Source organism: Notamacropus eugenii, chromosome 3 (assembly GCF_028372415.1).
Source record: "Notamacropus eugenii isolate mMacEug1 chromosome 3, mMacEug1.pri_v2, whole genome shotgun sequence".
Classification (NCBI taxonomy): domain Eukaryota; kingdom Metazoa; phylum Chordata; class Mammalia; order Diprotodontia; family Macropodidae; genus Notamacropus; species Notamacropus eugenii.
This window is the reverse complement of record NC_092874.1, coordinates 460,009,536-460,037,034: the sequence shown is the minus strand read 5'-3', so window position 1 is coordinate 460,037,034 and position 27,499 is coordinate 460,009,536. Positions and strand designations below refer to the sequence as shown.

Here is a 27,499-nt window from a genome sequence, read left to right as displayed (position 1 = left end):
ATATTCATATAAATATAGACAGATATATATAGGTATATACAGATATAGTCATGTAAACATATACAGATATATACATGTAGGTATATACAAGATAAGTATATATGGGATATGTATAAAGTAAACACAAAAGAACATTAAATATGCTATGATTCATGGAGATATCTACAAGAAGCAGTAGGAGGTATTTAGGTGGCATTGTAGAGAGAACACTGAGCCTGAAGTCAGGAAATCCTGAATTCAAACTCAGCTTCAGACACTTAACTGTGTGATGCTGTACACACGTCATTGAAACCTCTCTTAGCCTCAGTTTCCTTCATTATAACATGAGAATCATAGTAGCACTCATCTCATGAGGTTGTGAGGATCAAATGAGAGTATATATGTAAAGCACTTAGCACAGTGCCTGGCACATAGGAGGCGCTTTATAAATGCTTGTTTCCTTCCCTTCTCCCTTAAAGAAATTATTAAAGAAGCACATGATCAGAAGAAAAGGTGGGTTGGTCTACAACATGTGTGAGGGATAACAGATGAACAGACTGTGTACTTCACTAATCATCCATAATATAAAAAAAATAGAAAAAGACACCCCCACCCCCAACGTATTGGGTGAATGATCTGTGAAAAATTAATGACAAGATGTGAGGACGTGGATGGCTTATAATCTGTACTGATGGAGGGATGAGAAGGCAGATCCAACTGTCTTCTTTAGAAAGATATGTCAAGTATTATGTGAGATCCTAGAGAGACAGCTAGATATAAAAAGCATTTATTAAGTGCTTACTATTAGCCAATCATTGTCCTAAGTGCTAGAAATACAAGTTCAAGGAAAAAGAAAGATAGTGCCTGGCCTTAAAGAGCTTACATTGTAATGGGAGAAGATAGCACATGAAAAGGGATGGGGATGGAGAAGGAGTATTCTGGTTCTGGGCCAGGTTAGACAATGAACAAGGTCAGCATGGACGCTTTCCCAAATGAAGGGTCTGTGGGTAATCTGAGAAAAAGTCACAGGGGTGGAGACAGAAGAGTAGGCTGGGGAATGTGAGACTAAGCTGACTTAGAAGGTTCAAGGAGATGATGGAAGGATCACCTTGAGGAGATGGCATTTAAGTTGGGTTTTAGTAGGTAAGAATTCATCAGGTAGTGTTGGAAGGGGAGACCAGGAGCAGCACAACTGAAATTGAAAGTTTGAAAGTTCCCTTCATTTCTAGTGCCTTCTCTGGACCTCTACTTAGCCAAATGGGAAGTGGTATAATGGAAAAGATACGGAGTCTGGGAGACCTGAGTTTGAGGAAAAAGAACATTGGTATGAGAGGAAAACTCAAACCAGCAAACAAACAAGCCAAAAGCCACTGGGTTCAAATATGAGTTCTGCTACTTACTCTAAGAATACAGGTCCCTGGGTAGATCACTTACACCTCTCTAGGCATCAATACAACCTGTAAAACATGGAGTTTGCAAGAGATGTTCTCTAGCATCCAAGATCTCATGACTCAAAACCTACCTGTTTATAAACTGAGCTGACTTGTCCAGAAAGCCTTTTCTTAGGGCACTGATGGAGTTTAAAAATGATCACTCCAATTTTATTCATTTCAATAATAGCTCCCATTTACATACTGTTTTATGCCTTTCCAAGTGCTTCCCTCAGAAGGATGAGCTTTGCAGATGGGGAAAAGGGCTCAAAGAGGAGGTGACCTGTCCAAGGTCAATTCAATCCAATTAGACATGCATTTATTAACAACTTACTTTGTGCAAGGCACCAAGCAGGGAGATGGGAGTACAAAGACCAAAAAAAAAAAAGTCTTTGCCTCTTAAAGAGCTGGTATTCTCTAGGAGGGATACAGTTTCTACATGGATAAGTCAACACAATAGAATTTAAGGAGGGAAAGAAAGCTCTAACAAATTAGGGAGAATAACCACTGGAAGGGATTCTTTTTGAGAGCCTAGGAGGATTCAGAGAACATGAAGGGAAGACAGAGAACATTTATTCCATGCATCCAAGTGGGGAGATTAGAGGATGATTGATTTAAAGCTAGAGAGGGACCTTCAAGACCACTGAGCCCAACTTCCTCATTTTACAGAGGAGAAAAAGGAAAATAAGAGAGGTGAAATGAGCTGGGCAGGGGTCATCCAGCCCGTATGTATCGGAAGCCAGGCATACTCAGCTTGACTGTCTCCCACTTCATCGTGGATGCCTATGGTACGTGCACCAATAAACATGACGTGATACAAGGTGTATACAAGGGGTAAACTGAATCCAAGGGCCCTAGGAGAAGGTGAGGGGGAATATCTTGCTCTCAGCCAGAGGGAGTAGGTCGGTGTCAGGGAAAGTTTCCTGGAAGAATTAACGACCTGAATTAAAAGCTGATCATGATACTTGCACTGCCCTCCCTCACTAGAATTCTGTATCAAATGAGATAATAGCCATTAAAGCCCTTTGTAAATTATCAAGTGACTTACACATGGAAGCACTTGTGATCACTGTTCCTAAGTACATGGTCTCTAATACAGGGAGTCTGAATTAAGCTCAGTCCATGCCCTGGGACCTATTTTTTTTGGTCAACAAAGCAGAAAGGATATTGTACTTTTGGCAGAAGTTTCCCTTCTAAAAGCTTAGTAGGGTAACTTGCATGTAGTTGTGTGTGTGTGTGTGTGTGTTCACACACAAATGTGTATGTTAATTTGACTTTTACTTAACCTATGACGTGGTCTCCATGGGCAACTCTCTCCCTTCCTAATGCAAGTCTGGACCTTCTCTGACACAATCCGAGATGCTGAAATGTTAAGTGATTCGCTCAAGGTCACAATCTGTGTCAGAGTTCACACTTGAACCCAGGTTCTTGTGATTTCAAGGTTAGTTCACTGTCCATACTGCCAAATTGCATTTAATAGGTGGTTAACAAACCTACAATGAATTGCTCATGGAAAGCTAATGGAATGAATACTGTATTTGAAGTCAGAAAAGTCAGGTTTGATTCCCAGCCCAGCCACTTACTGTCTGTAGTGACATGGACAAGACATTTTACTTCTCTGGGACTTAGTTTCCTCAGCTGTAAAATGAGAGAATTGGACTAGATGACCTTTAAGATTCCTTCTAGTTCTAAATCTACCATCCCATGAACTAGCATAACCTCAGTCACCCAACAAGTGTTTCCCTATGGACCAAGATCATGTTAAGTTATGGGGATACAAAGAAAGGCAAAAAAGATGAAATTCACATTCTAATGGGGGGAGCACCTATATAAGATAAATAGATGATAATCTCGAGGGGAAGTTATTTGGGGCAGATAGACCAAACAGAACCAAGAAGGAAGTGATGATGTCTGTACTAGGGCGATTGCTGTGTGAATGGGGAGAAGGGGGTCTGTGTAAAGAGATAGTGGGAAGAAAGAAGTGACAAGATTTGGCACTAGCAATGGGGAAAGGGGGATACCTGGAAATGACTCCCACAGAAGACAGGAAGTCAGGGGATAGAAGTGAGAGAATGTTTGGAGAATATCTGAAAGAATAATCTGTCCATTCAGCCAGAACAGGGCAATAGACCCTAATCCCTTGACCTCAAATGGGTGATGCTAAGCCGATTGCTGAATACTATCTACAGAATGCTTTGGGCTCTTTAGAAAGAATCTAGGTGGATTAGGTGGTATAGAGGAGGGGTGAGCCTATTGTGCTCTTGCAGGCAACCTACTACTTTAAACCCAGGGAGCCATCCTACTTCATCAGAGACAGGCAAACCCTGTCAAATCATTTCCAGTGCCCACCATGTGGCCTTGTTCCAAACAAGTATTTCATAATGGATTGCTGGGTGAAATTAAAGTCAAAGCCCATTTCTTCTGCAAAAGTGTCATATTATTCTCAAGACTGGAGGCTCAAATAAAAATTATTTCAGCGTAGGAAAAGATGAGTATTTAGAATTCAGAGAAAACTACAAAGATTTGTATGAACTGATATAGGGTGAAGCAAACAGAACCAGGGGAACAGATTATCCAGGGACTCCAATAACAGAAGAGAAAATGACAAGGAAAGACTTCAGAACTCTGACCAAATGCAATGTCCAATCATGACTCCAGAAGAATGATGATAAAGCAAGCCTCTTCCACCTTGGCAGAGAGAAGGTGGGCTAGAGGTAAGGAAGGAGTCACACTCTTTCACACATGACTAATGTGTAGATTTCTTGTGTTTGACTATACCTATTAGTTACAGAGAGACTTCAAGTTGGGGGACAGGGAAGGGGAGTCAGTAGGAATAAATGGGGATATGAAGAAAATGGACCATCAATAATATATTTAAAAATGTCTTGAAGAAAGTTACTTCATTAAAGATGTCGAATTATCCAATGGAGGGTTCCAGAGGCAGTGTGACGGAGGGAAAACTGGGCTTGGAATCAGGAAGCCATGGGTTCAGATTTTACCACTGACACTTAACTAGTTGTGTGACTCTCGGGCAGTGCCTTAAGCCAGAAGTGTCAAACATGTGGCCTGCAGGCCATAATATTTACATAGATAACATTCATATATATTTTTTCTAAGTCAAGATGCAACCTATGGAATCTATTTCTATCTGAATCAATCAGTCAGTCAACTCCCATTTATTAAATGCCTACTATATTCTAAGTTCTGGGAATACAAAGAAATCACCATAGTCTGAGGGGGAAGACAACTTTCAAATAACCGTGTACAGATAAGATAAAGAATAGTCTCCAGAGGAAGGCACTGAAATTAAGGATGACCTAATTTTGCAAAATTGAGCTGAGACTTTAGGAAGGATAGGATTTGAAGAAAGGAGAGGGAGGCATTCCAGGAATGGGGGACAGCCAGTGAGAATGTTTGCAGTGGGAGGATGGAGAACTATGAGTCTCCTTTATCCAGGGTTATAGAGCCAGAACGTGTCAGATTTGAGACGACCCGAGCTTTTCTAGTTTCCAGGTTTGCTTCCAATCCAATCCATTACCTCTCTTGTTGTTATCATTACTGTTAATTAAACTAAAAACTAACATCCAAGATACTGAGTTTCTCCTGCATTCTGAATAGCCTTCACCTTTTCCCGCTATGCCTCATCAGAATAAGAGGAAATAAGGCTAAGATCTTTCAGTTCATAGTTTGCTAGTCTGGTCTCTTTATTGTAGCAATCCAGAGGCTTTCTACCTGCCTAGCCTGAGTGGTTTCTCTTCATTTCTGCCATTTCCACTTCCCATAATTCTGCTACCAGAATTGCCAGGAGAAAGAACATGATTCACAGAACTACGAAAATGATTAGTGGAGGAGGATTGAAACTATTGATTAAAAGCTGTGTGATCAGAGGATGGGAGTGATCCCTTCTTTCCCTTTCCCATTTCCTGAATAATTGAACATCTTAAATCAGAAAAGGATTGTGGGACTTTGGTCAGGATAGGAGTCACTTTGTATCTACCTACAGGGACCCATCTTACTTTGCCTTTAAGTTCCTGGAGGGCTCTGTGAATTGGCTCTGCTGGGTCCTGAATTCACCAGCCTGCCTAAGGGTAATTTCCATTAATTTCAGGAATGATTAAGAGGTCAATTTATACAACTCTGATAATTGCCCAGCTCGGGAGTGAAAATGCATCAAAATTATCTATGCCAAAGCAAGAATAATTACGGCCCCAAATGATGGCAGGCACTTATCAGCTGGAGAGTCAGGGCTTTCTTTTGAGCCCTGGAAATCATGAGATAGCAAAAAGTCAGCTCTTCAAATTGGTTTGTTGTGTAGGTGGGAGAGTGGGGGCTGGGGAGAGAGTTTTCTGCTCCAGCAGTTACATCTTTGGCAGCTCTAGGTTACAGGGTAGTAATATGAGGAAGTTTCGGAGAAAGAAGGATTTTGTTTTTGTCATTTGCGAACCAGAAACTGAGAGGATCATAGATCTGGAGCTGAAAGGGGCCTTCAAGGTCACCGAGTCCAGCCTTCTCGTTTTCAAGATGAAGAACGGAGGAGTGCTGACGTTGAATGATTTCTTTGCTCATGATCACATAGCCAGAATTTGAGTTAAGGACCTCTAACTCCTTTGAATTCAAATCCAAAGCTTTATCTACTATACCACACTACTTCTCAAGATAGCAAATAATAATAATAACAAATAGGAAAACTTTTCCATAAGATATATCCATAAGTAAACTCCTTCCCTTTACGCTCACCAAATCCACTGGCAGATACCTTTACTTGCCCTATGGATGACAACCATTTGTCCCAAAAGTATTTCTATGAGGTTTGTACCTATTTATCATATGCGCAATAATATTAACCTTTGGTAGATGAGAACAATTTGTTCCCTGGCCATGAAAGTGGCAGAAGCAGGCACTGTGGAATTCTTAGAGCTTGGTTAGACATGGAAGATGTCAAGGTCATCCACTGCATCTTGCGACATCATCTTGACTTTTATCCTGCCACTGGACTCAGGAAAGAGAGTAAGGCTAACAACTCTGCCTCACTTAGCGCAAAGTGGTCAACCTCACTTAAATCCAATTCACACACAAGTCAAGACATTACCCATGATGTCCCTGGTCCTCTTCAAGATGAAGGACAAATAGCATCAACATTCTTAGAGCTAGGTAGTGCATTGGATAGAGCACTGAGTTTAGAGTCAGGATAATCTGAGTTTTAATCTGACCTTAGACACTTAATAGCTGCATGATCTCAGCCTACCTCAGGATCCTCCACTGTGAAATGGGAATCATAATAGCGCTGAACACCTCAGGGTTGTTGAGGATCAAATTCGATAATATTTGTAAAGTACTTTCTGGCACGTAGTAGGCACTTAATAAATGCATGTACTCTCCCCCCCTCCCCCAGCTCAGCACTTTGAGGCCCCAAACTTGCACTTCTCTTTCAAAAGCCAATAGAGAGCAGGGAGGACATTCCATATCTCCATGCATCAGTCATTAATCAATAACCCCCACTGAAACTGATGGATCTGGGCATGAAAGTCTAATGCTTGTCAAATACTTGTCGAAATCTAAGACCTTCCCAGGCCCTGCACTAGCTTCTCCTTTTGTCTTCTGAGTTCATTTAGCTTTAAGCTCACACTCTTTATTTTAATACACACTGCATTTTAACAAGTAGGTCAAAGTCATTTTACCCCTGCAACATGATTACCATAGTAATCGCTATATTTTATAGCCAGTAAAGTGCTCCCAGGGAGACCAGTAGGGACAGCCATACTCTGGAACAAAAATAATCATTTCAGTCCAGCAGAAAGGGGGCTTTCTCCACAACCTCCTGGCACAATAGTTCATTTCCGAGGTTCCCATGATATTTGGCAACGACAAATGACGAATGCTAACGTCTGGCTAATGAAGCATTCAAAGCAAGTTATGTTCAATATCTTTTATGCCTTTTTAAAAAAATTTTCCATGGGGTTGGTAATGGCTGGTATTCAAGAGAAATATGTAACTCGACAGGGGCCCAGTTATAAGGATTATTGGCTAATATTATAGAATCATAGGGCTTGGAAAGACACGAATGGTCACCTTGCTCATGTTCCTTTCCTGATGTCTACATATCCCCTTCACTATTTGGTTATCCAGTCTCTCCTTGAACATCAACAGGGGACAAAGGGAATTGAGCCACTTCAGAAGAAGCCTAGGATGAAAACTTGCCCCAAATACTTTTCCCCCACCTTGAGCCAAAGACATTTCGCAGGAAATCTTGATAATGAATTCTATCCAAATAATTTAGCTTGTGTAAGAAAACAGATTGTTTCCTCCTACTCTTCAAACTGCCATTAAAGGATACTTTGTTAGCAGATACTTCTCTGTGTGTGTGTGTGTGTATGTGTTTTGTATGAGATGGAAAAATGAATACTCCATGCCTTATCATAAAGCATCACTCAATCCAGCCTTCATGATAATAGAGTCCATTAAAGAGTGTGGGTGAAAAATGTCACCAGCACTGATGGATGGGCTTGTCAATGAAGTCAGGTGTTTACAGTTATCTGTTGCTTCAAGGTTAATAAGGGGCATCTGTGGGACTGGGACCAGAATGTATTTTTCATTCCTCAGTCTTCACAAACTCAACGTAAAAAGGCAGAAATCTGCACACTAGCTTAATGCATTAACTCCTTCAAGACACAAGGACATTTAAAATTGCAATAATTTTTAATTCCTTCTCCCTTTTGCATCCTCATATCTGATCAATTGCTAAGATTTTTTGATTCTATTTCTACTGCATCTCCAATTAGGCAACCTCAGCCCTACCTCAGGCCCTCATCACTTCTCCCCAGACTTATTCTGATAGCCTCTGTTCTGGTCTTCCCCCTCTTCAATACATTCTCCACACAGATACTAAATTAGGAGACAGTTACCTGGTTTCATGGATGATATTTGTGCTTAGATTCAGAAAGACCTGAGTTCAAATCCAGCCTCAGACAATTACCAGCTGGGTGAGTGAGCCTGGGCAAATCACTTCCATAATCTGCCTCAGTTTCCTCATCTGTAAAATGGAGGTAATAATAGCACCGATCTCCAGGGTTGTTGTGAGGATTAAATAAGTTAATACATGAACATTAAAATGCTACAGAAATGCTAGCTGGCCATCATCGCTACTGTTTTTATGATTACCTTTACTATGCCATCAAGTTATGTGACGAAGGATCAGCGATTTAGGCAGTGCAGAAACTCCCTTTGACGAGGTCAGATGCAATCCAGTTATGGCTTAATTGATTCTGTTAAGAGAATAGATGTCATAACTTTGGTGCTAGAAGGGACTTTCTTCATTTTATAGATGAGGAAACTGAAACCCAGGCAAGCTGTGGTTTGTTCAATGTCACGAGAGGTCTAAGAGGCAGGGGCAGGTTGGAAACCCAGTCTTCTGATGTGAAATCTATTGCTTTTTTCCACTGAGGGCTGTCTCAGGTTCAGAGAGGTTATGCGTCTTCCTTGTGGTCACACAGCTCAGGAGCCAGACCTAGCTCTTCCTGACTTGTCAAGGCTCCAGTTGATTAAATTACCAATGCAGGGCAATGCAGGTGTGTGTTGCTTTAAGAAATCCAATATTAAAAAAATCCAAATTTACAGTCTTAATAATCAGAAACTGATTATTCTCCCTACAAAAGAATTAATCACTTTACAAAAGGATTCACCACAGGGTTCTCTTAAATTGCCAGGTCCTCTAGTGAATTTAAACCTGCAGTATTTTACCAAGATGCGATACACACACAACAGTTCCGAAGTGGGCTGCAGCATAATTGAGATTTGCCCACAGAGGCTGCCCTCGAAGCCTTAAAGTGTTAACACACCACCCAGCTTGACTAATGTACTCCTGAGGAATAGCTTACTCACCTGGCAGGAGGTGGCCCATTAATTTAGAGTTTCTTTAAAAAATTAACAACCGTTTATGGAAACCACATAGATTTTGGCTGCCAAAACCATTTAGTTTGGCAAACACCTCAATTTTGACAATGTGACATCTTGGGATGTAATGTGAATGAGACAAGAGTGGATTCAGAAAAGGACAGCAACCTCCTGTGACCTTGGAGACGATGACAGAGTGAGGGATGGCCCTGTAAACTCTCAAATTGGGCTGACAAGGACAACATCCCACTGGTATCCTCTAAAATGGTGGTACGGTGCATAGATCATGGAGTCTGGAGGCGGTAAGACCTGAGTTCAAATGTGACCTCAGACATTTACTGGTTGTTTGACCCTGGGCAAGTCATTTAGCCCTATTTGCCTCAGTTTCCTCATCTAACAAAATGAGCTGGAGAAGGAAATGGCAAATCACTCCAGAAAAGAAAACCCCAAATGTGGTCAAGACGAGTCAGGCACTACTGAAATGAATAAACAAGGATAATTTGTTAACAATCCCCTACTTTGGGCAGGGCAAGGGGTAGGAGAATGTTTTTGTTTGAGGGGAGTATTAAGAAAAGCAGGAGGGGTGGGGTGGGTGTGCTGTATAGGACTATGGAGTGTTTTACTTGAAGTCAAGAAGAGCTAGGTTTGAATCCTACTTCAGATACATATTGGCTGCATGACCCTTGGTAACCTCTTTGAGTCTCTGGAAAATGGGGCTTATAATAGCTATCTCATAGGGTAGATACAGGATGAAGAGTGCTTCATAAACCTTAAAGTGTTCTGTAAATGTTCACTGTGGTAATGATGACAATAAAATTGACGATGATGATGGTGGTGGTGGTGGTGGTGATGTGTTTGTGTGAGCCCACGCATATGTAGGCAATGATCACACCTCTGTTTTAATGTGGAATATTAATCTGTATGCTGGAACATACAGATTGATTTTTACATTTGAATGATGTTTCTGCAATTTGGATGAGATAGCACTGTTCTGCTCCACAGCTCAGTTTTCCTAGGTTGCCAAAAAGTCCTCACGAGACATCCCTCCCATCCATGTATTAATAGACAGAGCAGAATCGACTGATAAAATTTTTAGTATCAATTTATGAAAAGTAAACCAGAAATTCCTTATCCCCTTGTGCTTCTGACACTCCATGTGCCTGTCATTTCTGAGGCTTGGCAGCAAGATCCTGGTAGAATCTGAATGAGGTCCTAGAGAAAATCAAATTGGATAAGCCCCTTCTGTTTGTGGGCGTTAGGATGAATTTTCTAAATCATTTCTCCTCTTTTTTGGAACCACATTCATGAGCCTTCTTAGGATTTGTATCTAGCCATTACTGTCTGAAGAATTATTGGAATAAAACTCATAATTTTCATGAAGTTTACAGGAAATCCAGAGTACTTTGACTTAATTTCCAAAGCTAAATCTTTAGAGATGGTCTGGACTTCAGAGGTCATATCAACACCACCACCACCTAATATTCACGTAGTTTTAAGCTTTGCAATCTGTTGTTTTTCAGTCATTTCTGACTCTTTGCAACCCCATTTGGGGTTTTCTTTGCAGAGATACTGAAGTGGTTTGCCATTTCCTTCTTCAGCTCATTTTATAGATTCGGAAACTGAGGCAAACAGGGTTAAATGATTTGCCCAGAATCATACATCTAGTACATGTCTGAGGCTGCATTTGAACTCAGATCTTCCTGATTCCAGGCTCCACACTCCATCCATTATGCCGTCTAGCTGTGCAAGGCTGGCAAAGCATTTTACAAATATTATTTCAATTTAATATCTCAGTAACCCTATAAGGGAATGAGGAAGGTGTTATTTTTATCCTTGTTTTACAGATGAAGAAACTGAGGAAAACAATGGCTAAGTGACTCATCTAAGGGTCAACCAACTGCCTCTAGTTCAATCAATAGCCAAACAAAAATTCCTTGTGTAACAAACTTGATGATTTGTCATGGAGCCATTGCTTGAACGCCTCAGGGAATGGGGAATTCACTAATATGGAAGCAGACCCTTCCAGAGTTTTGGAGGACTCTAAATTGTTAGGAGGTTGCTGTTGTCTTGGTTGTTTTAGTTTTTCTTTCCTTATCACCAAGTCTAAATTTGTCCCTGTGACCCGAACCCACTGTTTCCAGTTCTGTTCTCTGGGGCCAAGCAGATCCAGTGTAATTCTTCCTGTCTGGTAGAATGAAGAACCCAGAGAACAAGGACTGATTCATTTTTGTCTTTGCATCCATCCCTAGCATCTAGCAGCAATTCAAGTGAATCCCACACTTTTCTCATGGAAACAAATGATTAAAGGAATCTCAGTTTAAATGGAACTCAGATCATATGCACAGGTATCTTACACAGAGGGTGTCCCAAAAGTCTTAGGGACTTTTAAGCTCCAGTAGTTTAAATCTTTCTGTCTACACACACACACACACGCACACACACACAAATGGTTGGAAAGAAGAAAGAGAAAGAAATTAAAAGAGAGACAAAGGGAGAAAGAGAAAAAAGAGAGAAAGAAAAACGAAGAGGAGGAAAAAGAAATTAGATAGACTGACAGACGGACGCACATACTTGGAAAAGTTAGTTCACTTTTCTGATAGTCACGGTCTCAATTTATAAAATGACGAAGTTTCAAAATTCCTAAGATTTGGAGCTGGCAAAGACCTTAAATGAGATGATATCAAAGGCCTTCATTTCTACCCCTAAAAATTCTGTGGTTTTGACTCCTTCTTTCTTGTGCCATTTAGGATGCAGGCTTGGAAAGCTCAGTCTCTTCCCCTCCCTGCTCTTTGAAAGGATGAAAAGGAGAATTTGTTAATAGTAGCAGCAGCAAGCATTTAGTAAGCACCTACTGTATGTCAGGTGATCATTGTGCTAAGATCTCAGAATGCAAAGAAAGACAAAACAAATAAACAAAAATGTCCCTGCTGTCAAAGAGCTCAGAGTTTAATGAAAGAAGTACTAAGCAACAACTGTTTACAATCAGAATTAAGGGTATAAGGTTATTAGCAAGAAGGCACTAGGAGCTAAGGAGGACTGCAGAAGGGCAGCATTTTAGCTTAGATCTGAAGGAAGCCAGGGAAGCCAGGAGATGAAGGTGAGGAGTGAGAACACTCCAGGCATGAAGGATGGTAAGGAAAAGCAAGGTGGCCATTGTTGTTGGAAGAAGGAAGGTAGGAAGGGACCAGATTATGAAGAGCTTTTCATGCCAAACAGGATTTTCTATTTGGTCCTGGAGGTAATGGAGCCACCTGGCTAGACCTAGGCTCTAGTGTGACAGCTGAGAGCAGGATGAACTGGAGTGGGGAGAGACTTGAGGTAGGCAGACTAGTCAGAAGGCTATGGTCATAGTCTAGACATGAGGTGATGAGGACCTGTGTTAGGGGAAAGAAGAGATTTTAGGAAAGTAAAATCAATAGAACTTGGTGATAATTGGATATGGAGGGGGGTGATATAAAAGAAGCTGGCACCTAGATTGAGAGCCCAGGTGGCTGGAAGGATGGTGGTTTCCTTGATAGGTATAGAGAAGTAATTGATGAGATCAGTTTTGTCTATGGGACATCTGATAGATATTTGGAGATATGAAGCGGGAGGTTAGGTGAGAGTTAGATAGAGCTGGATAAGTAGATCTCATAATTATCTGCATAGAGATGGTGACTGAATCCATGGGAGCTGTTGTTTGTCCTTCATTCTTCAAGAGGACGATGGCATCAGGGAGATGATGTCATGACATGCAAGTGAACTGGATTTAAGTGAGGGAGAGCTGAGTAGTCACCAGCCTCACTTTCTCCTCTGGAGCATCTGGGTCCAGTGGCAAGATATACATCAGGATACCTGGAGATAGCCCTGGATGTAGTGGGAGACCTTGGCCTTTTTAAGCTAAATTCTTTAACAGGTCTCAGTTTGAGTTGACTTAAGGCTAGGTAAGAAATGAGGCAGAGATGGCCTCTTCTACCTAGTTAAAAAAAAATCAATCTGGAAGGGGAAGCCCATGGAAGGTAATGAGATCACCAATAATATAGTGGGAGAAGAAGAATGTCGAGGACAGACCCTAGGAGGATTCCCACCATTAGCAAGCCGACCTGTATGAAGATCCAGCAAATGAGACTGAGAAGGAATAATCAGACAGGTAGAAGGAGAACCAGGATAGAACAGTGCCAGACGTGAATGGTAGATTCATGCGGTACAGACACAAAGCAGTGGAGGTCATAAGATCATAGCTCAAGAATTGGATTGGCCCTTAGAGGCCACCTAATCCAACCTCATGAGTCTACAGATGGGGAAACTAAGACTCAGGGTGATGACACTTTTCCAAGGTCATACGGTTAGTACATATCTATGGTAGGATTTGAACCCAGGTCTTTTGTCTGACTTTTTCCATTGTCTTATCCTCCATGTAATGTGTGTATATCCCCCCCAGATTTAGGAATGTCTTTGCTTCAGACAGGTGCTTCTTGGCAGTGGTGACATACTTTTCCATTGTTATTTCTCTTTATTGAAGTATAAAACAGTACAATCCATAACGGTGGCATTGTCCTTTGGAAACCACTCTGCAGTTCTGGGCATCCTAGATCTCCTGTGAAAGCTGTCTCATCTCTCAAAGACCAGAATGGAGAGCTAAGACTTTGGGTGGGTGGCAAAGAGTAAAAGCACATGTATCCTTGTGTCCTTTTAGCACGTGTGCATCATCAGAGACTTCTGTATTATCCAAAGAGCATAGCAGAATAGGTTTAGATCTGAAAAGGACCCTGGAAGTCATGGAGGCCAGCTCTCCTCAATTTAAAGATGAGGAAACTGATGCTTAGGAAGGGGGGCGGGGTAGAACTTTCCTTCTGATCTTTAGATTAGAACTAGACCAACTTACTTAACAGATAGGATGTAAACTCCTTGAGAAACTCAATTAATTCATCTTGTCTTTGTAACCTAAGTACCTAAGGCAATTCGTGGAACATAGTAGGGGCTTGATACATGCTTATAATAATAAATGATTGCTGTGTTTTAAAGCCAACTCAAATCAAGAAGCATTTTCTTAAGAATTAAATTAACCAACTTTTATTAAAGGGCAGTTAGGTAACACAATGGATAGAGAGTTGGGCCTGGAGTCAGGAAGACCTGGGTTCAAATCCAACCTCTGATACTAGCTGGGTGACCCTGGGCAAGTCAGTTAATCCTGTCTGCCTCAGTTTCTTCATCTGTAAAATGAACTGGAGAAGGAAATGGCAAACTGCTTCGGTATCTGTGCCAAGAAAAGCCCAGATGGGGTCATGAAGGGTTGGGCATTACTGAAATGACTGAACAATAAGGCATCAGGCACTTTGCTATAGGGGATACAAGACTGAGAAGGAAATGTTCTAGGAGGAGGGGAAGCATGATACATAAATGAATCAGTAAATGCAAAATCTAGCAGAAATATAACAAACTAAATTCAAGAGGGAGAGAGCCTTACCAACTGGGGGAGGCAGGGGGAGGCTCAGGAAAGGCTTTGTGGAGGGAACAGAGAACCTGATTCTAGGAAGAATGTGGCTACAATCTCCGCATAAGCAGCTGAAAAGGATCGAACTGCTCTGATGACATGATGACCAGCTTAATCATGCAACCAACATTGACCTGGATGGAATCAGAAGAAAATTACTGTCTCCTTGTCCCTAGCAAATATCTACTATGTGCTCTGAGGGGCCTGGCACTTAGACAGATAGTATGTAAGTTTGCAAAGTCGGGCTAGAAACAGAGGGGCCCCCTGAGGGGCCTACCTTCAAAGAGACCCAATCAGAGAAATAAATACAAATTTCGGTATCACTAGGTATAGAGACTGCATATACTGTAATTACATATCTAGCGAGATATATACCCCAAAGAATTAGGAGTATGCAGATTATGGAGGGTGGTAAGTGGTTCTAGCTAATCAGGAAGGCTTCTGTAGTCTGGGAAATAAAAGCTAGAAACATGTCCTAATTATCACTATTGTATGGCTCAAGTGCCAAAAGCTAACGTGGGAACATGAGTTTTGAACTTGAGTCAAAATGAAATCACTCAGAATGTTTCAAGCCTTCTCCCCTGATCCTCCTCCCTCACTTTCCTCTTCTCCTTCTCCCCCACCCCCACCCAGTGGCACTTCATGTACCGTCAATGGCAGCCTGCAGAGGTACAGATCATTCAAATATTTTGAGCAGCAGACATTCTGATTGGCACATTAATGATGCCGTTAATGACTGCTTTTCAATTCACTTGTTTAAAAATAAAACGTGAGCCGGGTCCCATGGAACAGCCCTGGAAAGGAGAGCAGACAATTCCAATGTGAGGTGGACTACTTTGAGAAGGGAAGGAGGAAAGCTCAGTGCTTTGATGTGTTAGGAAAATTTACTACATGAGCAAAAAAAGTGGGCCAGCCAGCCTTCAGCTACATAGTGATCATCCAGAAAGATCCCTCAGCGCCCAGAATCATCAAACAAGAATTCATGTCTATTTCAAGAGGAGACAAAGAAATTGACCCAACTATAATGGTCTTGGTCCTACCCATTGGAAAGAAGCAATGTGGGTAAGTATTAATTCTTCCCAAAGAGGAGGGGTGGTGTGGTCTGTGGTTAAAGTTCTAGACTTGGAATCAGAAATCCTGCCTCTAACACATTAGCTGTGTGATCATGAGCAAACCTTTTACATGCTCTGTTTTCTCCTCTGTAAAGTGTGTGGTAGAACTGGATGGCACTAGTTCAGCTTCAGATCTATGATACTCCTTAATATTAGTAGAGATAATGGTTAAAGGTTTAAATTCTAGGTCTTCCTCAACAAATATCCCCTTACTTTTTGTCCAATCACTAAATCATACATACACATATATACACATGTATGTGTAAATATATGTATGTGTGTACATGCATGGGTATATGCACAGGTGTATACATACACACATGTATCAGCATGTCTGTGTGTACACACATGTATTGTGTATATATGCATATGTGTGCGTGTGTATGCATACATGTGTATGTAGGCATGTGTATGTGTGCATGTGCATGCATGTATAGACACATGTACACATGCATGTGTACACATGTGCCTATGTGTGTATACATACATGTACACATGTACATGTACACATACATTCCTATCCCTAAGAGGACATGAATAGACAATTTTAAAAGGAAGGAATCTAGGTTATCAACAGCCATATTTTTAAAATGCTTCAAATCACTGATGAATACGAGAAACGCAAATTAAAGCAACTCTGAGATTTCCGTCTTGTACCCATCTGATTGCAGGTTGGAAAAACTAAAGGGAAACAAGTACATGAATGCCCTGTCCATTTAGCTGTGAATTGGTTCAGCCATCATGAAAAGCAATTTGGAACCATGGCCCCAGAGTCACTAAACTGTGCATGCTCATAATGTGTAATACCAACCCTAGATCCATCCCCCAAAGAGACCAAAGAAAGACGAAATGGACCCCTATACAGAGAAATATTTATAGCTACTCTTTTTGTGGTAGAAAAGAACTGGAAACTAACTTGGTGGGTGCTCATCAATTGAGAAGAAATTACGATAGATGAATGGAATAGGATATTGCTATGCCCTAAGAAATAATGAAATGGACAGTTCTGGAGAAATAGGGGAATATTTTTATGAATTGATGCAGAGTGAAATGAATAGGACCATGAGAACAATTTATGTAATAACTACAAGAATGTAAAGGAAAACAGCTTTGAAAGGCACAAAAATGGTGATCAATGTAATGGCCAACCATGACTGTAGAGTACTGGTGCCTGCCACCCCCACACTGATAGAGCGTGATAGACTGAGGATTCAGAATGAGATGTCCATTTTGGGATGTGAAAAATGTAGGAATATGTTTTGCTCAAACATGTATATACATACACACCTGTGTGTGTGTATGTGTGCGTGTGTGTGTGTATGAAACAAGGATTTCATTTTTCTTTTCCGAACAGAATAAAATGGGAAGAAGAGAGGAAATGGAGATAGGATGTTCCCCTGCAACCTCTGCCCCCAAATGAGAAGAAAATTGAAGGAAAGCAGAAGGAAATCACAGACCAGCAGGACAGCTTTGAAAGTTATATATCGAATTTATTATATACTTATGATATACTTAAAAAGAAAAGCAAGCTATGCATAATGAAATTTGCAGTTTCATCCTCTCCTTATGGTCTACAATGTATATGAAATACTCATTCTGGTTATGTCCAGAATTTCAAAAATGAATTTACTGTTAAAAAATTAAAAATTAAACAAGCCACTCCCCAGCAGAAAGAACCTTCATGCTATGCAGGACCTTCATTTATGGAGGTTTCCTTTGAAATATTGACTTACTGCTTGCCTGACATTTCTTAAGTTAGCATGCTAAAAATAGCACTTAGCATTTCTATGGCATTTTAAGATTTGAAAAGTGCTTTACATGTTACCTCATTTGATCCTTACAACAATCTTGTGCGGGAAATTCTTTTATTATATCCATTTTTACTATATGAGGAAACTGAGGCTGGAAGAGGTTAAATAACTTTTCCAAGGTCATAGAACTAGTAAGAATCAAAGGCAGTATTTGAACTCAGGCCCCTTTCTGTTTCAACTTCTTGATGTCTGTCAAAGAATGAACGGTAGATTTTCTTTGTTGTTAGGACTGGATGCACAAAACAGTGACATGACTGTAATTTTTCAAGATACCTGAACTTTAATTCTGCCTCACCCTTCTCCAGCACATCCCAGAACTAAGGACCTCAATTATGACATGTCCCTCCAAGGGGCCTTTTTGCCACTAGGAAGATATTCAAAAGCTAGGAGCTATCAATGTGTTTTGTAAACGGAACCTTTATTGAAAAGATATGTTATTGGTGTCAAAATTTCAGGCATCACCCTAACTTTCATATAATGGAAGTAATCCATTAATTGAGAGCTTTGTAGGATGATAGAGCCTTAATGAAAGCATTTGTTGAATTAAATCCAGTTAGCACAAGTTTCTATAAAGGCTGGACTTACCAATCTATGATTTCAGTGCCTGGTGCATCCCCAGCAAGGCCTTTCCTTATGGTATCTAGTACAAGAGAGATTGAATAGGATAGTGGACAGACAACTGGTCTGGATGTCTGGAAGACCTAGGTTTAAATCTCACCTGCCACATATTGGCTTACAAACCCAAAGCAAATCATCTAACCTCTCAGAGCCCAGGACAGGACCAGAAATTAGAAGAATTAGAATTAGAAGATTAGAAATTGTTGAGTAGGTCTATGTCACCTGGCAGAGGCTGCTTCCTCCCTGGGAGTTCCCTATAATAATAAAAAATAAAGGTAAATATTCTGGAAATACTTGTGGACTTGTTAATTCTCTGACATTCCCCATCTTAAGTATCCTCTTCTATAAAATGAATGAGTTGCCATGAAATTGACAAAGATCTTAAAACATGGCAAAATCCGCTCTAGGAAGACAGACATTCAAGTAAACCTCAGTGGAACTGTGGACTTGGGTCCAACCATTCTGCAAAACAACTTGGAATTATGTGAGAAAGTTACTTCATACTCTTTGATCCACTAAAATACCCCAAGGAGATCAATGACAGAAAGAAAGGTTCCACATGTAACAAAATATTCATAACAGTAATTTTTGGTCTGGACATGTGATTTTATCAGTACAACAAACTCCCTGTGGGGGAAGAAAAAACATTCCCTTCCAATGCAAATCTGCAACTGTTCCTCAATTTATGGTCTTAGGGTTTTATAGTCTCTTTTTCCTCTTCCTTAGCAGTTTTCTCAGCCTAGAGATGCCTGGTCCCTGTGACTCTGTCCTCTGATTGGTGAGTTCCTGCCCAGACCTTCCATGTTTCCTCTTCATTCTTGACAACGATCTTCCTTAGCAGCCCTCGCAGTGAGCCTCCCTTCCCCCTTTCCATCTCTGTTACATATCATCTTCTCCCATTAAAACAAAAGCTTCTTGAAGGAAAAAACTGTTGGCTTATACTTGTATTCCCAGCATTTGATTAGCATTAATGCTTAAAACACAGTGCTTAACAAATGTGTTCTCTCCCTCTCTGTCTCTCTCTCTCCCATCTGTCTCTCTCCCTCTCTGTCTCTCTCTTTCCCTCATTCTTCCCTTCTTTCTTTCTTTCTCTCCCCACCTCCTCCTTTCCTCTTCTTTCTTTTCCTCCCTTCTTCCCCCATGTCCCACCCCCAACATTGAGAAGTCACATGAGGTGCCCAGGGTCACAGAGCCAGTATGTCAGAGCCTAGACTTGAAGCCAGATCTTCTCTACTCTGAAGCCAGTTTTTTAATCATCACACCATACTATCTCTTAAGTAGCTACCCTATTTACAAGGGTAATACAAACAAACAAAAAACCCAACTGCGTTGGTTGAATAAATTGTGATATATGAATGAAATGGAATGACAAATATGAAGAACTTAGAGGAACGTGGGAAATTTTATATTAACTGATGCAGAGAAAAGTGAGAAAAGCGTAAGTATAATAACGAAAATAACACCTCCAGAAAGCAACAGGTCAAATAGAAATGGACAGTTTTAACACCAAATTAGACTAAAGAACTATCCTTTCTTTCTATCAATGTTATTTTCATAATTCTTTACAAATGTTTCACTAGAAATGGAAAGTGACATGTCCTGTCATTCACAATCACCATACTATGAGGCCTTTTTACTTAACTATCTTTAATAGGAAAGAGTTCCCATAGTCTGATAGTTTGCTGGTAAGTGATTACTGTGTCAAAACTAAATGTATCTATTAAAAATGAATGGGTGCAGCTCCTTTGCTGAGGTGGGTGGTCCTTGGGTGTGGTCCATTATACATATTTTCAGACTATTTTAATAATATTTTATTTTTTCCAATTACATGTAAAGACATATTTTAAAATTCATTTTCAGATGATTTTTATGTTCTTTTTAATAAGTTTTGTTTTTTCCCCTCTTTTTCTTTTCATTAAAACTACTCTTTGTTATATGGGATGACTGGGGTGGGGAGAGGAACTAGAGAAATTTTGTTGAGATAAAAAGCAAACGATACCAAAAGTGTATTTTTAAAAATCGAATGAGTGGGATTAGGTTATCTTACAGGTGTTTTCTAGCTCTAAAATTGCTCTCCCTCTGACTCTCCTTCCCTCTGGTCTTCTTGCTTCAGCTATTTCATATTTTTTACTTTTCAAATCCCTGCTTTAAGCTCAGCAATGCCATTTATCAGCACTTCTGATTTAGGTTTTGTAGGTACCAGGGAAGGTTAAAGGTAGTCTAGGACAGATGCCTCAAAGGTACAGGCAAGAGCTGGATTTCCCAGTGATCCTAGTATATGACTAGACTTCAATTCTTTAAAATAAACATGACTTCCAGCAGAATGTAAGTTCCTCGAAGGCAAGAATTATTTCATTTTTGGCGTTGGATTGCCATCCCCTGTTACAATGTCTGAAACATAGTAGGTTCTGAATAAGGCTTGATGAATGTGCTGTATTCCTCAAACAGAATATAAGCTCTGTGATGGCAAGGACTGTTTTGTTTTTGCCTTTGGACTGCTACCTCCTCTTACACATAGTAGGTGCTTGATGAATGCTTGCTGATTCATTAATTCATCTGTGTCCTCCATTCCTCTGTGTTTTAATAGATGGTTTTGTAAGTTAACATGACCAAAGACATGTTACTGAATCAAAATCATAGGATTTTCAAATCAGAAGGGATATTGTCTATGATTATCACAACCCCCTGGTGATCAACCATTGAAAACTTGGCTAGATCGTTGCTTAGACAACATGCCTGAAACCTTTCCAGTTTGGGTCAGACCTGCCTGAGCTTTCACTCTGCTCTAGCTTCTGAGAGCTCAGGGTCACCATAAGGTACTGATGATAAGAAATAGAAGGGGGAGAAGAAAGGAAAGGGGAAGAGGAGGGATTAAGGAAGGGGGAGGGAGGCAAATAGTAAAGGAAGCAAAAAGAGAAAAGAAAGAAAGGAATTTGGTCATTGCCCCTTAGACTACTGAACTCCTGAGGTACAGTGCCTAAAAACACTAAGATGGAAGCATTTGGCAGCAAGGTGACTGACCAAAATTCCCCACTTATGCATGCATAACCCAGTTCTAGAGAGGTAGCTCATCCACGGCTTGGCAGCCCCTGTGATCTTATCTCCTAGCTGCTTTCAGAGGTCAGAATAATTATGTTTCAATATTAACATTATTTTCCAGCAAGGCTTACAGCTGAATAGACTGGGGGGATTTATTCAACATACTGTATGTTCTGGGTACAAAGTGATCGAATTAAAAGGATTTAAATGCATTAAGATCTTCGGGGAGTTTAAAAAGTGGTCTTGCCTTTCGGTAAACATATTTGTGTGAATACAGTTGGCTTTAGCACATTAACAATAGGCTAGAATGCCTCAAATTCTGAAGAACTTTTGAGCCAATTACCACATGATGATTAAATAAGTTGGGCAGCAGTCCTATAACTGGGATAATTATGCTTTCCAGATGTGTGCAGTCTTGCACTACGGGAATACATCATTTGCTGTTCAGCTGCAAATGAATTCTATGCATCCTATTTCTGAATCTCAACTTTTCTTTCAAATGTTCCCACTAGAGTTTGAATGCTGGAGCTAAAGTAAACAGTTACTGCATTTATTATTTTCCCTTATTTCTCCTGTTACAAGCAGAAAAGAGGCTGGTAAATATTCTTCAACCTCTAGATCTCGGGCAAAGAAGGTTAAACTTTGGTTTCTAAAGAAAGCACAGCATGAGGAAGGGCAGAGGTTCTTAGTCTGAAGGCCATGGAAAGATGCCAGGGGTTCTGTGAAATTAGATGAGAAAAGTGACATCTTCTTTTCCCCTAACCTCTAGCTTAAATTGAGTATTTCCTTCAAAAGTGTTTCCTTTAAAAATATGATTCTGAGAAGGGCTCCATAGGCTTTAACAGACTGTGAAAGGCATCCATAATGCAAAAAAAAAAAAAAAAAAAAAAAGCAAAAAAAGGTAAGAATCTCTGATTCTGATTCTTAAAGTTAAACAAAAAACTTTGGATCTACAGTCAGAAAGCCTGGGTCTGAGTCTGATTGACTGTGCAACCTTGGACAAGTCATCCCTTCTCTGAGATTGAATTTCTTCATCTACAAAATGAGAAGATTTCACCAGATGATCTCAGAATCACAGATTTTCTGAGTTGGAAGGGACCCCACTGATGCTGTAGTCCAGTACTTGAAAAAGATTCCCCTCTAGAACACAGCCAACATGTATAATATCTCCTTTAACTGAAGACCTCCAGTGAGTGGAAACCAAGGAATATCCCAAGAAGTCCATTCCACTCTTGGATAACTTTGTTAGATTATTTTTCTTTACAGCCAACTTACATCTGTTGACCTGCCATTCCTTGGGTGCTACTCTGTGGGACCAAACAAATGGAGATATTTGTCTGTGGACATGTTTCTTTCACACATTCTCTCCTCACTTCCCTGACCCCCAGGAGAAGGAAGGTCCTTGAGGGCAGGGAGTGATTTCTTTCATTTTGTCTTTATCACACCAGTGCCTGGCATATGGGAGAAGCTTAATAAATGCCCACTGGATTGGATGGAAGTCTAATGTCATGTGTCGACACTGTCCTCCCATTACTTGACTTTAGCTCTTAGAGGATCTCTGGAGCTAGAAATGCCCTCAGAGGCCATCTCCTTTATTTTACAGATGAGGAAACTGAGGTCCAGGAAGGTTTCCCAAGGTCATGCAGCTAATATGTGTCCGGGGTAGGATTTCAGCCCAGGTTCTCTGACTCCAGAGAAGGTACTCTTGATTTTTTTTTATTCTGCCTCTTATATTTCCTCAAATCTTTCCAAGAGGCCTTTTCATCATTAAATCCTATGGCCCTACGTGATCTACAAGGTACCTCCAACTCTTAAAAGTCTATCATTTTAGTCTGTGGACAAATTATGACATCACAAATAATCTGGCATCGGCTATTGTTTCAGAATATATCAAGAAGCCACAAATGACTCCATGATCCTGTGAAATAATGTGAACCAGGCAGGTAAGCCAATAGCAGCATTATAGACAAGCATGCCCCTTGACTATGAATTACATGTAAACAGCTTCTTATGAAATCATTCTGGGTAAAGATGGATTTGATGAAAGTGTGTTCCTTGCTGCTAACAACACATACCTCTTCTCCCCCTGTTCTGGTAAGAACATAGAGGCACTGTGGCAAATTAGATAAGAGTGCTGCATTTTGAGTAAGAAATACCTGTCTGTCATACTGACAAGATGTATGACCTTGAGTTAGTCACTTACCCACCCCCACCCCTGGGACTTCACCACTGTATCAGAAAGAGTTGTTCTGTACCTTTGCTTAGCTGACTCCTCTGACCTAGCACTGAATCTGAGTCCACTGACTCTGGTATATTTCCATGCCAAGTCATCATGAAGCTCATATTCTGCCTAGCTCTGAGGGTGATCACACCTACACCTAGGGGTAAGTCGATGTGGGTTTCAAAGTTGGCAATGAAGGAAGGGTCATCCACCTCATCCTTTACCTTTTCTCTTTGATTTAAGAACCACATGGACTAGGGTCTACCCAGTGCCTCAACTGACAGAAATAGCCTCAGAGAACAGGTCAAGTTCATCTCTTGGTTTTTCCCCAATCCCCCTTGAACTCATGCCATGATCATGCCAGCCCAGGCATGACTACAAATGAGATCCAAATCCATAAGGGATCCAACCTGGACAAATGACACCTAATTATTCCTATTGCCATTCTCAGTTAAACTGCAAAAAAGCCTTGCACATCATCTCCTCAGTCAAGATATCATGGGCAATCTTCCAAGAATGCTGGGGTGGCAGTAAGAGCCTTGGCCTTGAGTTCAAATCCATTACCTTTGTCACCCCATAAATCATTTAAATTCTCTCAGCCTCAGTTTCCCCAATTGTAAAATTAAGTAGTTGGAAAAACAGTCCAGCTCTAAGTACAAGCATCCTAGTTCCTTTATTAACTATGCAATTATAAATAACTGGCAAAGACATAGCATCACGTTTGTTTGGTATGCTTTGTTGGTTTGAACTCGTAGTTGAACTGCTTCCCAGTCTGTTTTGAAAATCTTTGTTTTAGTATGGAAATGTTTTACATGATTGCACATGGAAAAAATAAAATAAATAAGAATCTTTGTTTTATGCTGGCTGGCTCACTGGGGAGGGGAAGAGGGAGGGACACATTTAGAAATGAAGGTGATGCCAAAATAAAACATGTTTTTTAAAAAAAGTTTTAAAAGAGAAATACTTGGCAAAGGAGTGGAGAAGTGGGAAATGGAAATGGGAGAGCAAACCTTAGGGGGCTGATAAAGCCATTACACTTATTTGCATGGCTGGGTTACAAGCATTCTGTTGTTAAATGGCCACTGCACTATATTCAATTCAGGGACCTGCTGATGAATTGGACAAGGCCCATCACACTGAGCCAAGACCAGGAGATAGAGTTTCGTGAACCAGAGAATGGAAAGTGTTAAAGCTGGATCTTTGCCATTATCTGCTTTCCAACTCCAGCCTATTCCATGTGAGAAAACTGAAGTACAGAGACCCTGGTCTTTTAACTCCAACCTAATAGTGTATAGTAGACATCCTACATAGCAGCCTAGATAGAATATTGGACTGGGAGCCAATAAGAGAGTCTAAATCTAGCCTCTGATGATGACAGCTTATTAGCTGCACAACCCTGGAAAATATTAACAAAACAATTGGTATTATTGGTGTTTATATCATATATGAAACACTTTACAAATATTATCTCATTTGATCCTCCCAATAATCCTATTATTATCCTCATTTTACAGTTGAGGAAACTGAGGCAGACAGGTTAAGTGACTAGCTCATGGTGATGTAGCAAGTAAATATCTGAGACTCAGGTCCCTCTGACCCCAGACCCAGAGCTCTATCCAATGTGCCTCCTATTTAATGTCTCTATGCCTCAGTTTCCTCATCTGTAAAATGAGGATGTTAATAATAGCATCTATCTCCCAAGGTTGTTGTAAGGATAAATTGATATAATATTTGTAAAGTGCTTTGTAATCCTTAAAGCTTACTTAGTACAGCTAGCTGTATTAATGTTGGCTCACTATTTCTCGTAGCCCACACAGGAGACTCCTACTGAAGGTAGGATTGCATGAAATTTGTACCTCCCCAGGAAATTGTACAAGAATTTCACAGGATATTATGCGACTGTTCTGATCTACAGGACAAGAGGAAGATATACAGGAACATTCAATTCAATTCAGCAAGCATTTATGAATCCCCTGCTATATTCTGAGGTGCTGTGCCTTGGAGACACACAAGGACAAATATGAAATAATCCCTGCCTTCAAGCAGCTTATTTCTGCTGAAGCTCTAGCAAGAAGAGGGATAAAGTCTCAACATCTCTCACAATATGCTTTTATATACATATTCAGTCTACCTCAAAGCCTAATTCTGACCCAATTTAGGTCAGTCAAATCCTATCCAAGCATCCTGACACCTTCTGCCTTGCAATGAGAACCATGAATGGTTCAATGAAGCTTTGGGATCTTCTGTTGTTATACAGAGATTTTCTTGTTATATGGAGATTTTTGTTATTTTTTGCGGCCGTTATACAGAGATTTTATTATAATGGGATTCACTGTAACACTTGACTGATCTCTCCATGGGGAGGCCGGGGAGTAAAGGACAGGGCACTGTCTTTCTTATACCCGAATGCCAGAGGGTATTGAAGTAGGAACCAGCTCTCTAACAAGGCAACTGTTACTCCAGCATCATCTACCAGAAAGCCATTTGTTTCCCAGAAGGTAAGATGAGTGATACATAATCAAAAGGCTCCGGGATTAATATTAAGTCTGGGAGGAAAATGCCACCTACAACGGGCCATTCTTGTCCTCCTTTTATGTAAAGGACAAGGGTAGATCATAACTCAAACCCCATTTTTTTTGAGTGTTGGCAGCATAAGCAGTTTCCTTTTATTCCATTGCTTTCAATGGTGCCCTGCTAGTTAAAAGCTAGCCCAGCAAGATCAGCTGGGGTCCTATAATTTAAGATGCTGCGTCCTCAGTGTCAGACTTCTGGCGAGGCTAAGGTGAGTCATTGGAGCGCCGAGTCACTTGAAAGGGAAGAAAAGTCCAAAGCAGCAGCTGCAGCTATGCTCAAATGCCATGCAGGCTTTTAGCTATCCTCGTCTGGCACCCTGGGGTTGGAAGTCTGAAGAGCCAAAGGATTGAAATAAAATCTCTTTCTCAATCCTCAGCTTTAAGCACCTTTGCAAAGGAAAAAGGGGGCTCACAGGGGAAAGGGGGAAAGAAAAATTCACCAGAAGTAATGAGACAAACAGAACCCTAACCACACCAGGAAGTTAGTCCGTTTTTCTCATGTTAGCAGGGACTGGAGCCCCATACAGGGCTGCAGATAAGTAAGATCTCGAGGCAGAGTCTCTTTGTATAGATCCTCCCATACTGTAGAGCCCTCCCTCAATCAGGCTCTTAAGCGATGATCGTTATGCTGATGAAACGAGAGAACCTCCATGGCTGCATTTGGAATCCAAGACGTTGGACCTTGGAACCCTGGCATACATGAGCTTGTGACCCTGAGTGGTCCGATCCAAAAACCGTTCAAATGCCTATTGTGTACATGACAGTACTAAGAGACAGAACAACAAAACCCAGCACTTGCCCTCAAGGAACTTATGCTTTACTGAGGATACAATTAATAAACAGCACCATCAATAATAATAGTCACTTACTACATGGTACCAGGAGCTATGCTGAGCACTAATAAGTACATCCTTCCTCCTTGAAAACAATTTGGAGGCTATGGAAAGGCTTCTCATAGGAGACATGATAGCTGAACCTTGAAGGAATCCAAGGATTATGAGATGTGGAAGTGAGTATGTTTCTGGCATGGAGGGAGAGCTGATGCAGAGTCACAGAAGATGGAAGACCAAGTTTGGGGAATGGCAAGGAGGTCAGTTTGGGAGATACTCTCTGGATCTCTGTTTCCTCATCTGTAAAATGAAGATGATGCACCAAAAGGTCTTTGAAGACTTCTTACTGTAAAGCTGTAATCCCAAGAACACAAAGTATATCTAGAATGTGTATCAATAACATAGACATGTGTGGTAGAAGTGGGATGAAGGGACACTTGGGAAGTAACACTATCTGAATTACATTGATGCTGAAACAGAATAGAAAATGGCACCCACATCAGAAAGACTGGAAAAAGAGAAA

The 27,499-nt window shown here is 40.7% G+C and overlaps 1 protein-coding gene across 2 annotated transcripts in view; it reads right to left on the bottom strand.

Annotated features, from left to right (window-relative positions):
* The window catches only part of PRICKLE2 (prickle planar cell polarity protein 2), a 351,667-nt gene that overhangs the window by 182,052 nt on the left and 142,116 nt on the right, over positions 1-27,499 (bottom strand). Inside the window, exon 2 of one of the 2 annotated variants that reach the window (XM_072598767.1) lies at positions 8,568-8,671. The exons of the other annotated variant lie outside the window; for it this stretch is intronic. The gene's annotated coding sequence lies outside the window, so the exon portion shown is untranslated. The remainder of the gene's footprint in view (positions 1-8,567; positions 8,672-27,499) is intronic. 2 annotated transcript variants of the gene reach the window in all.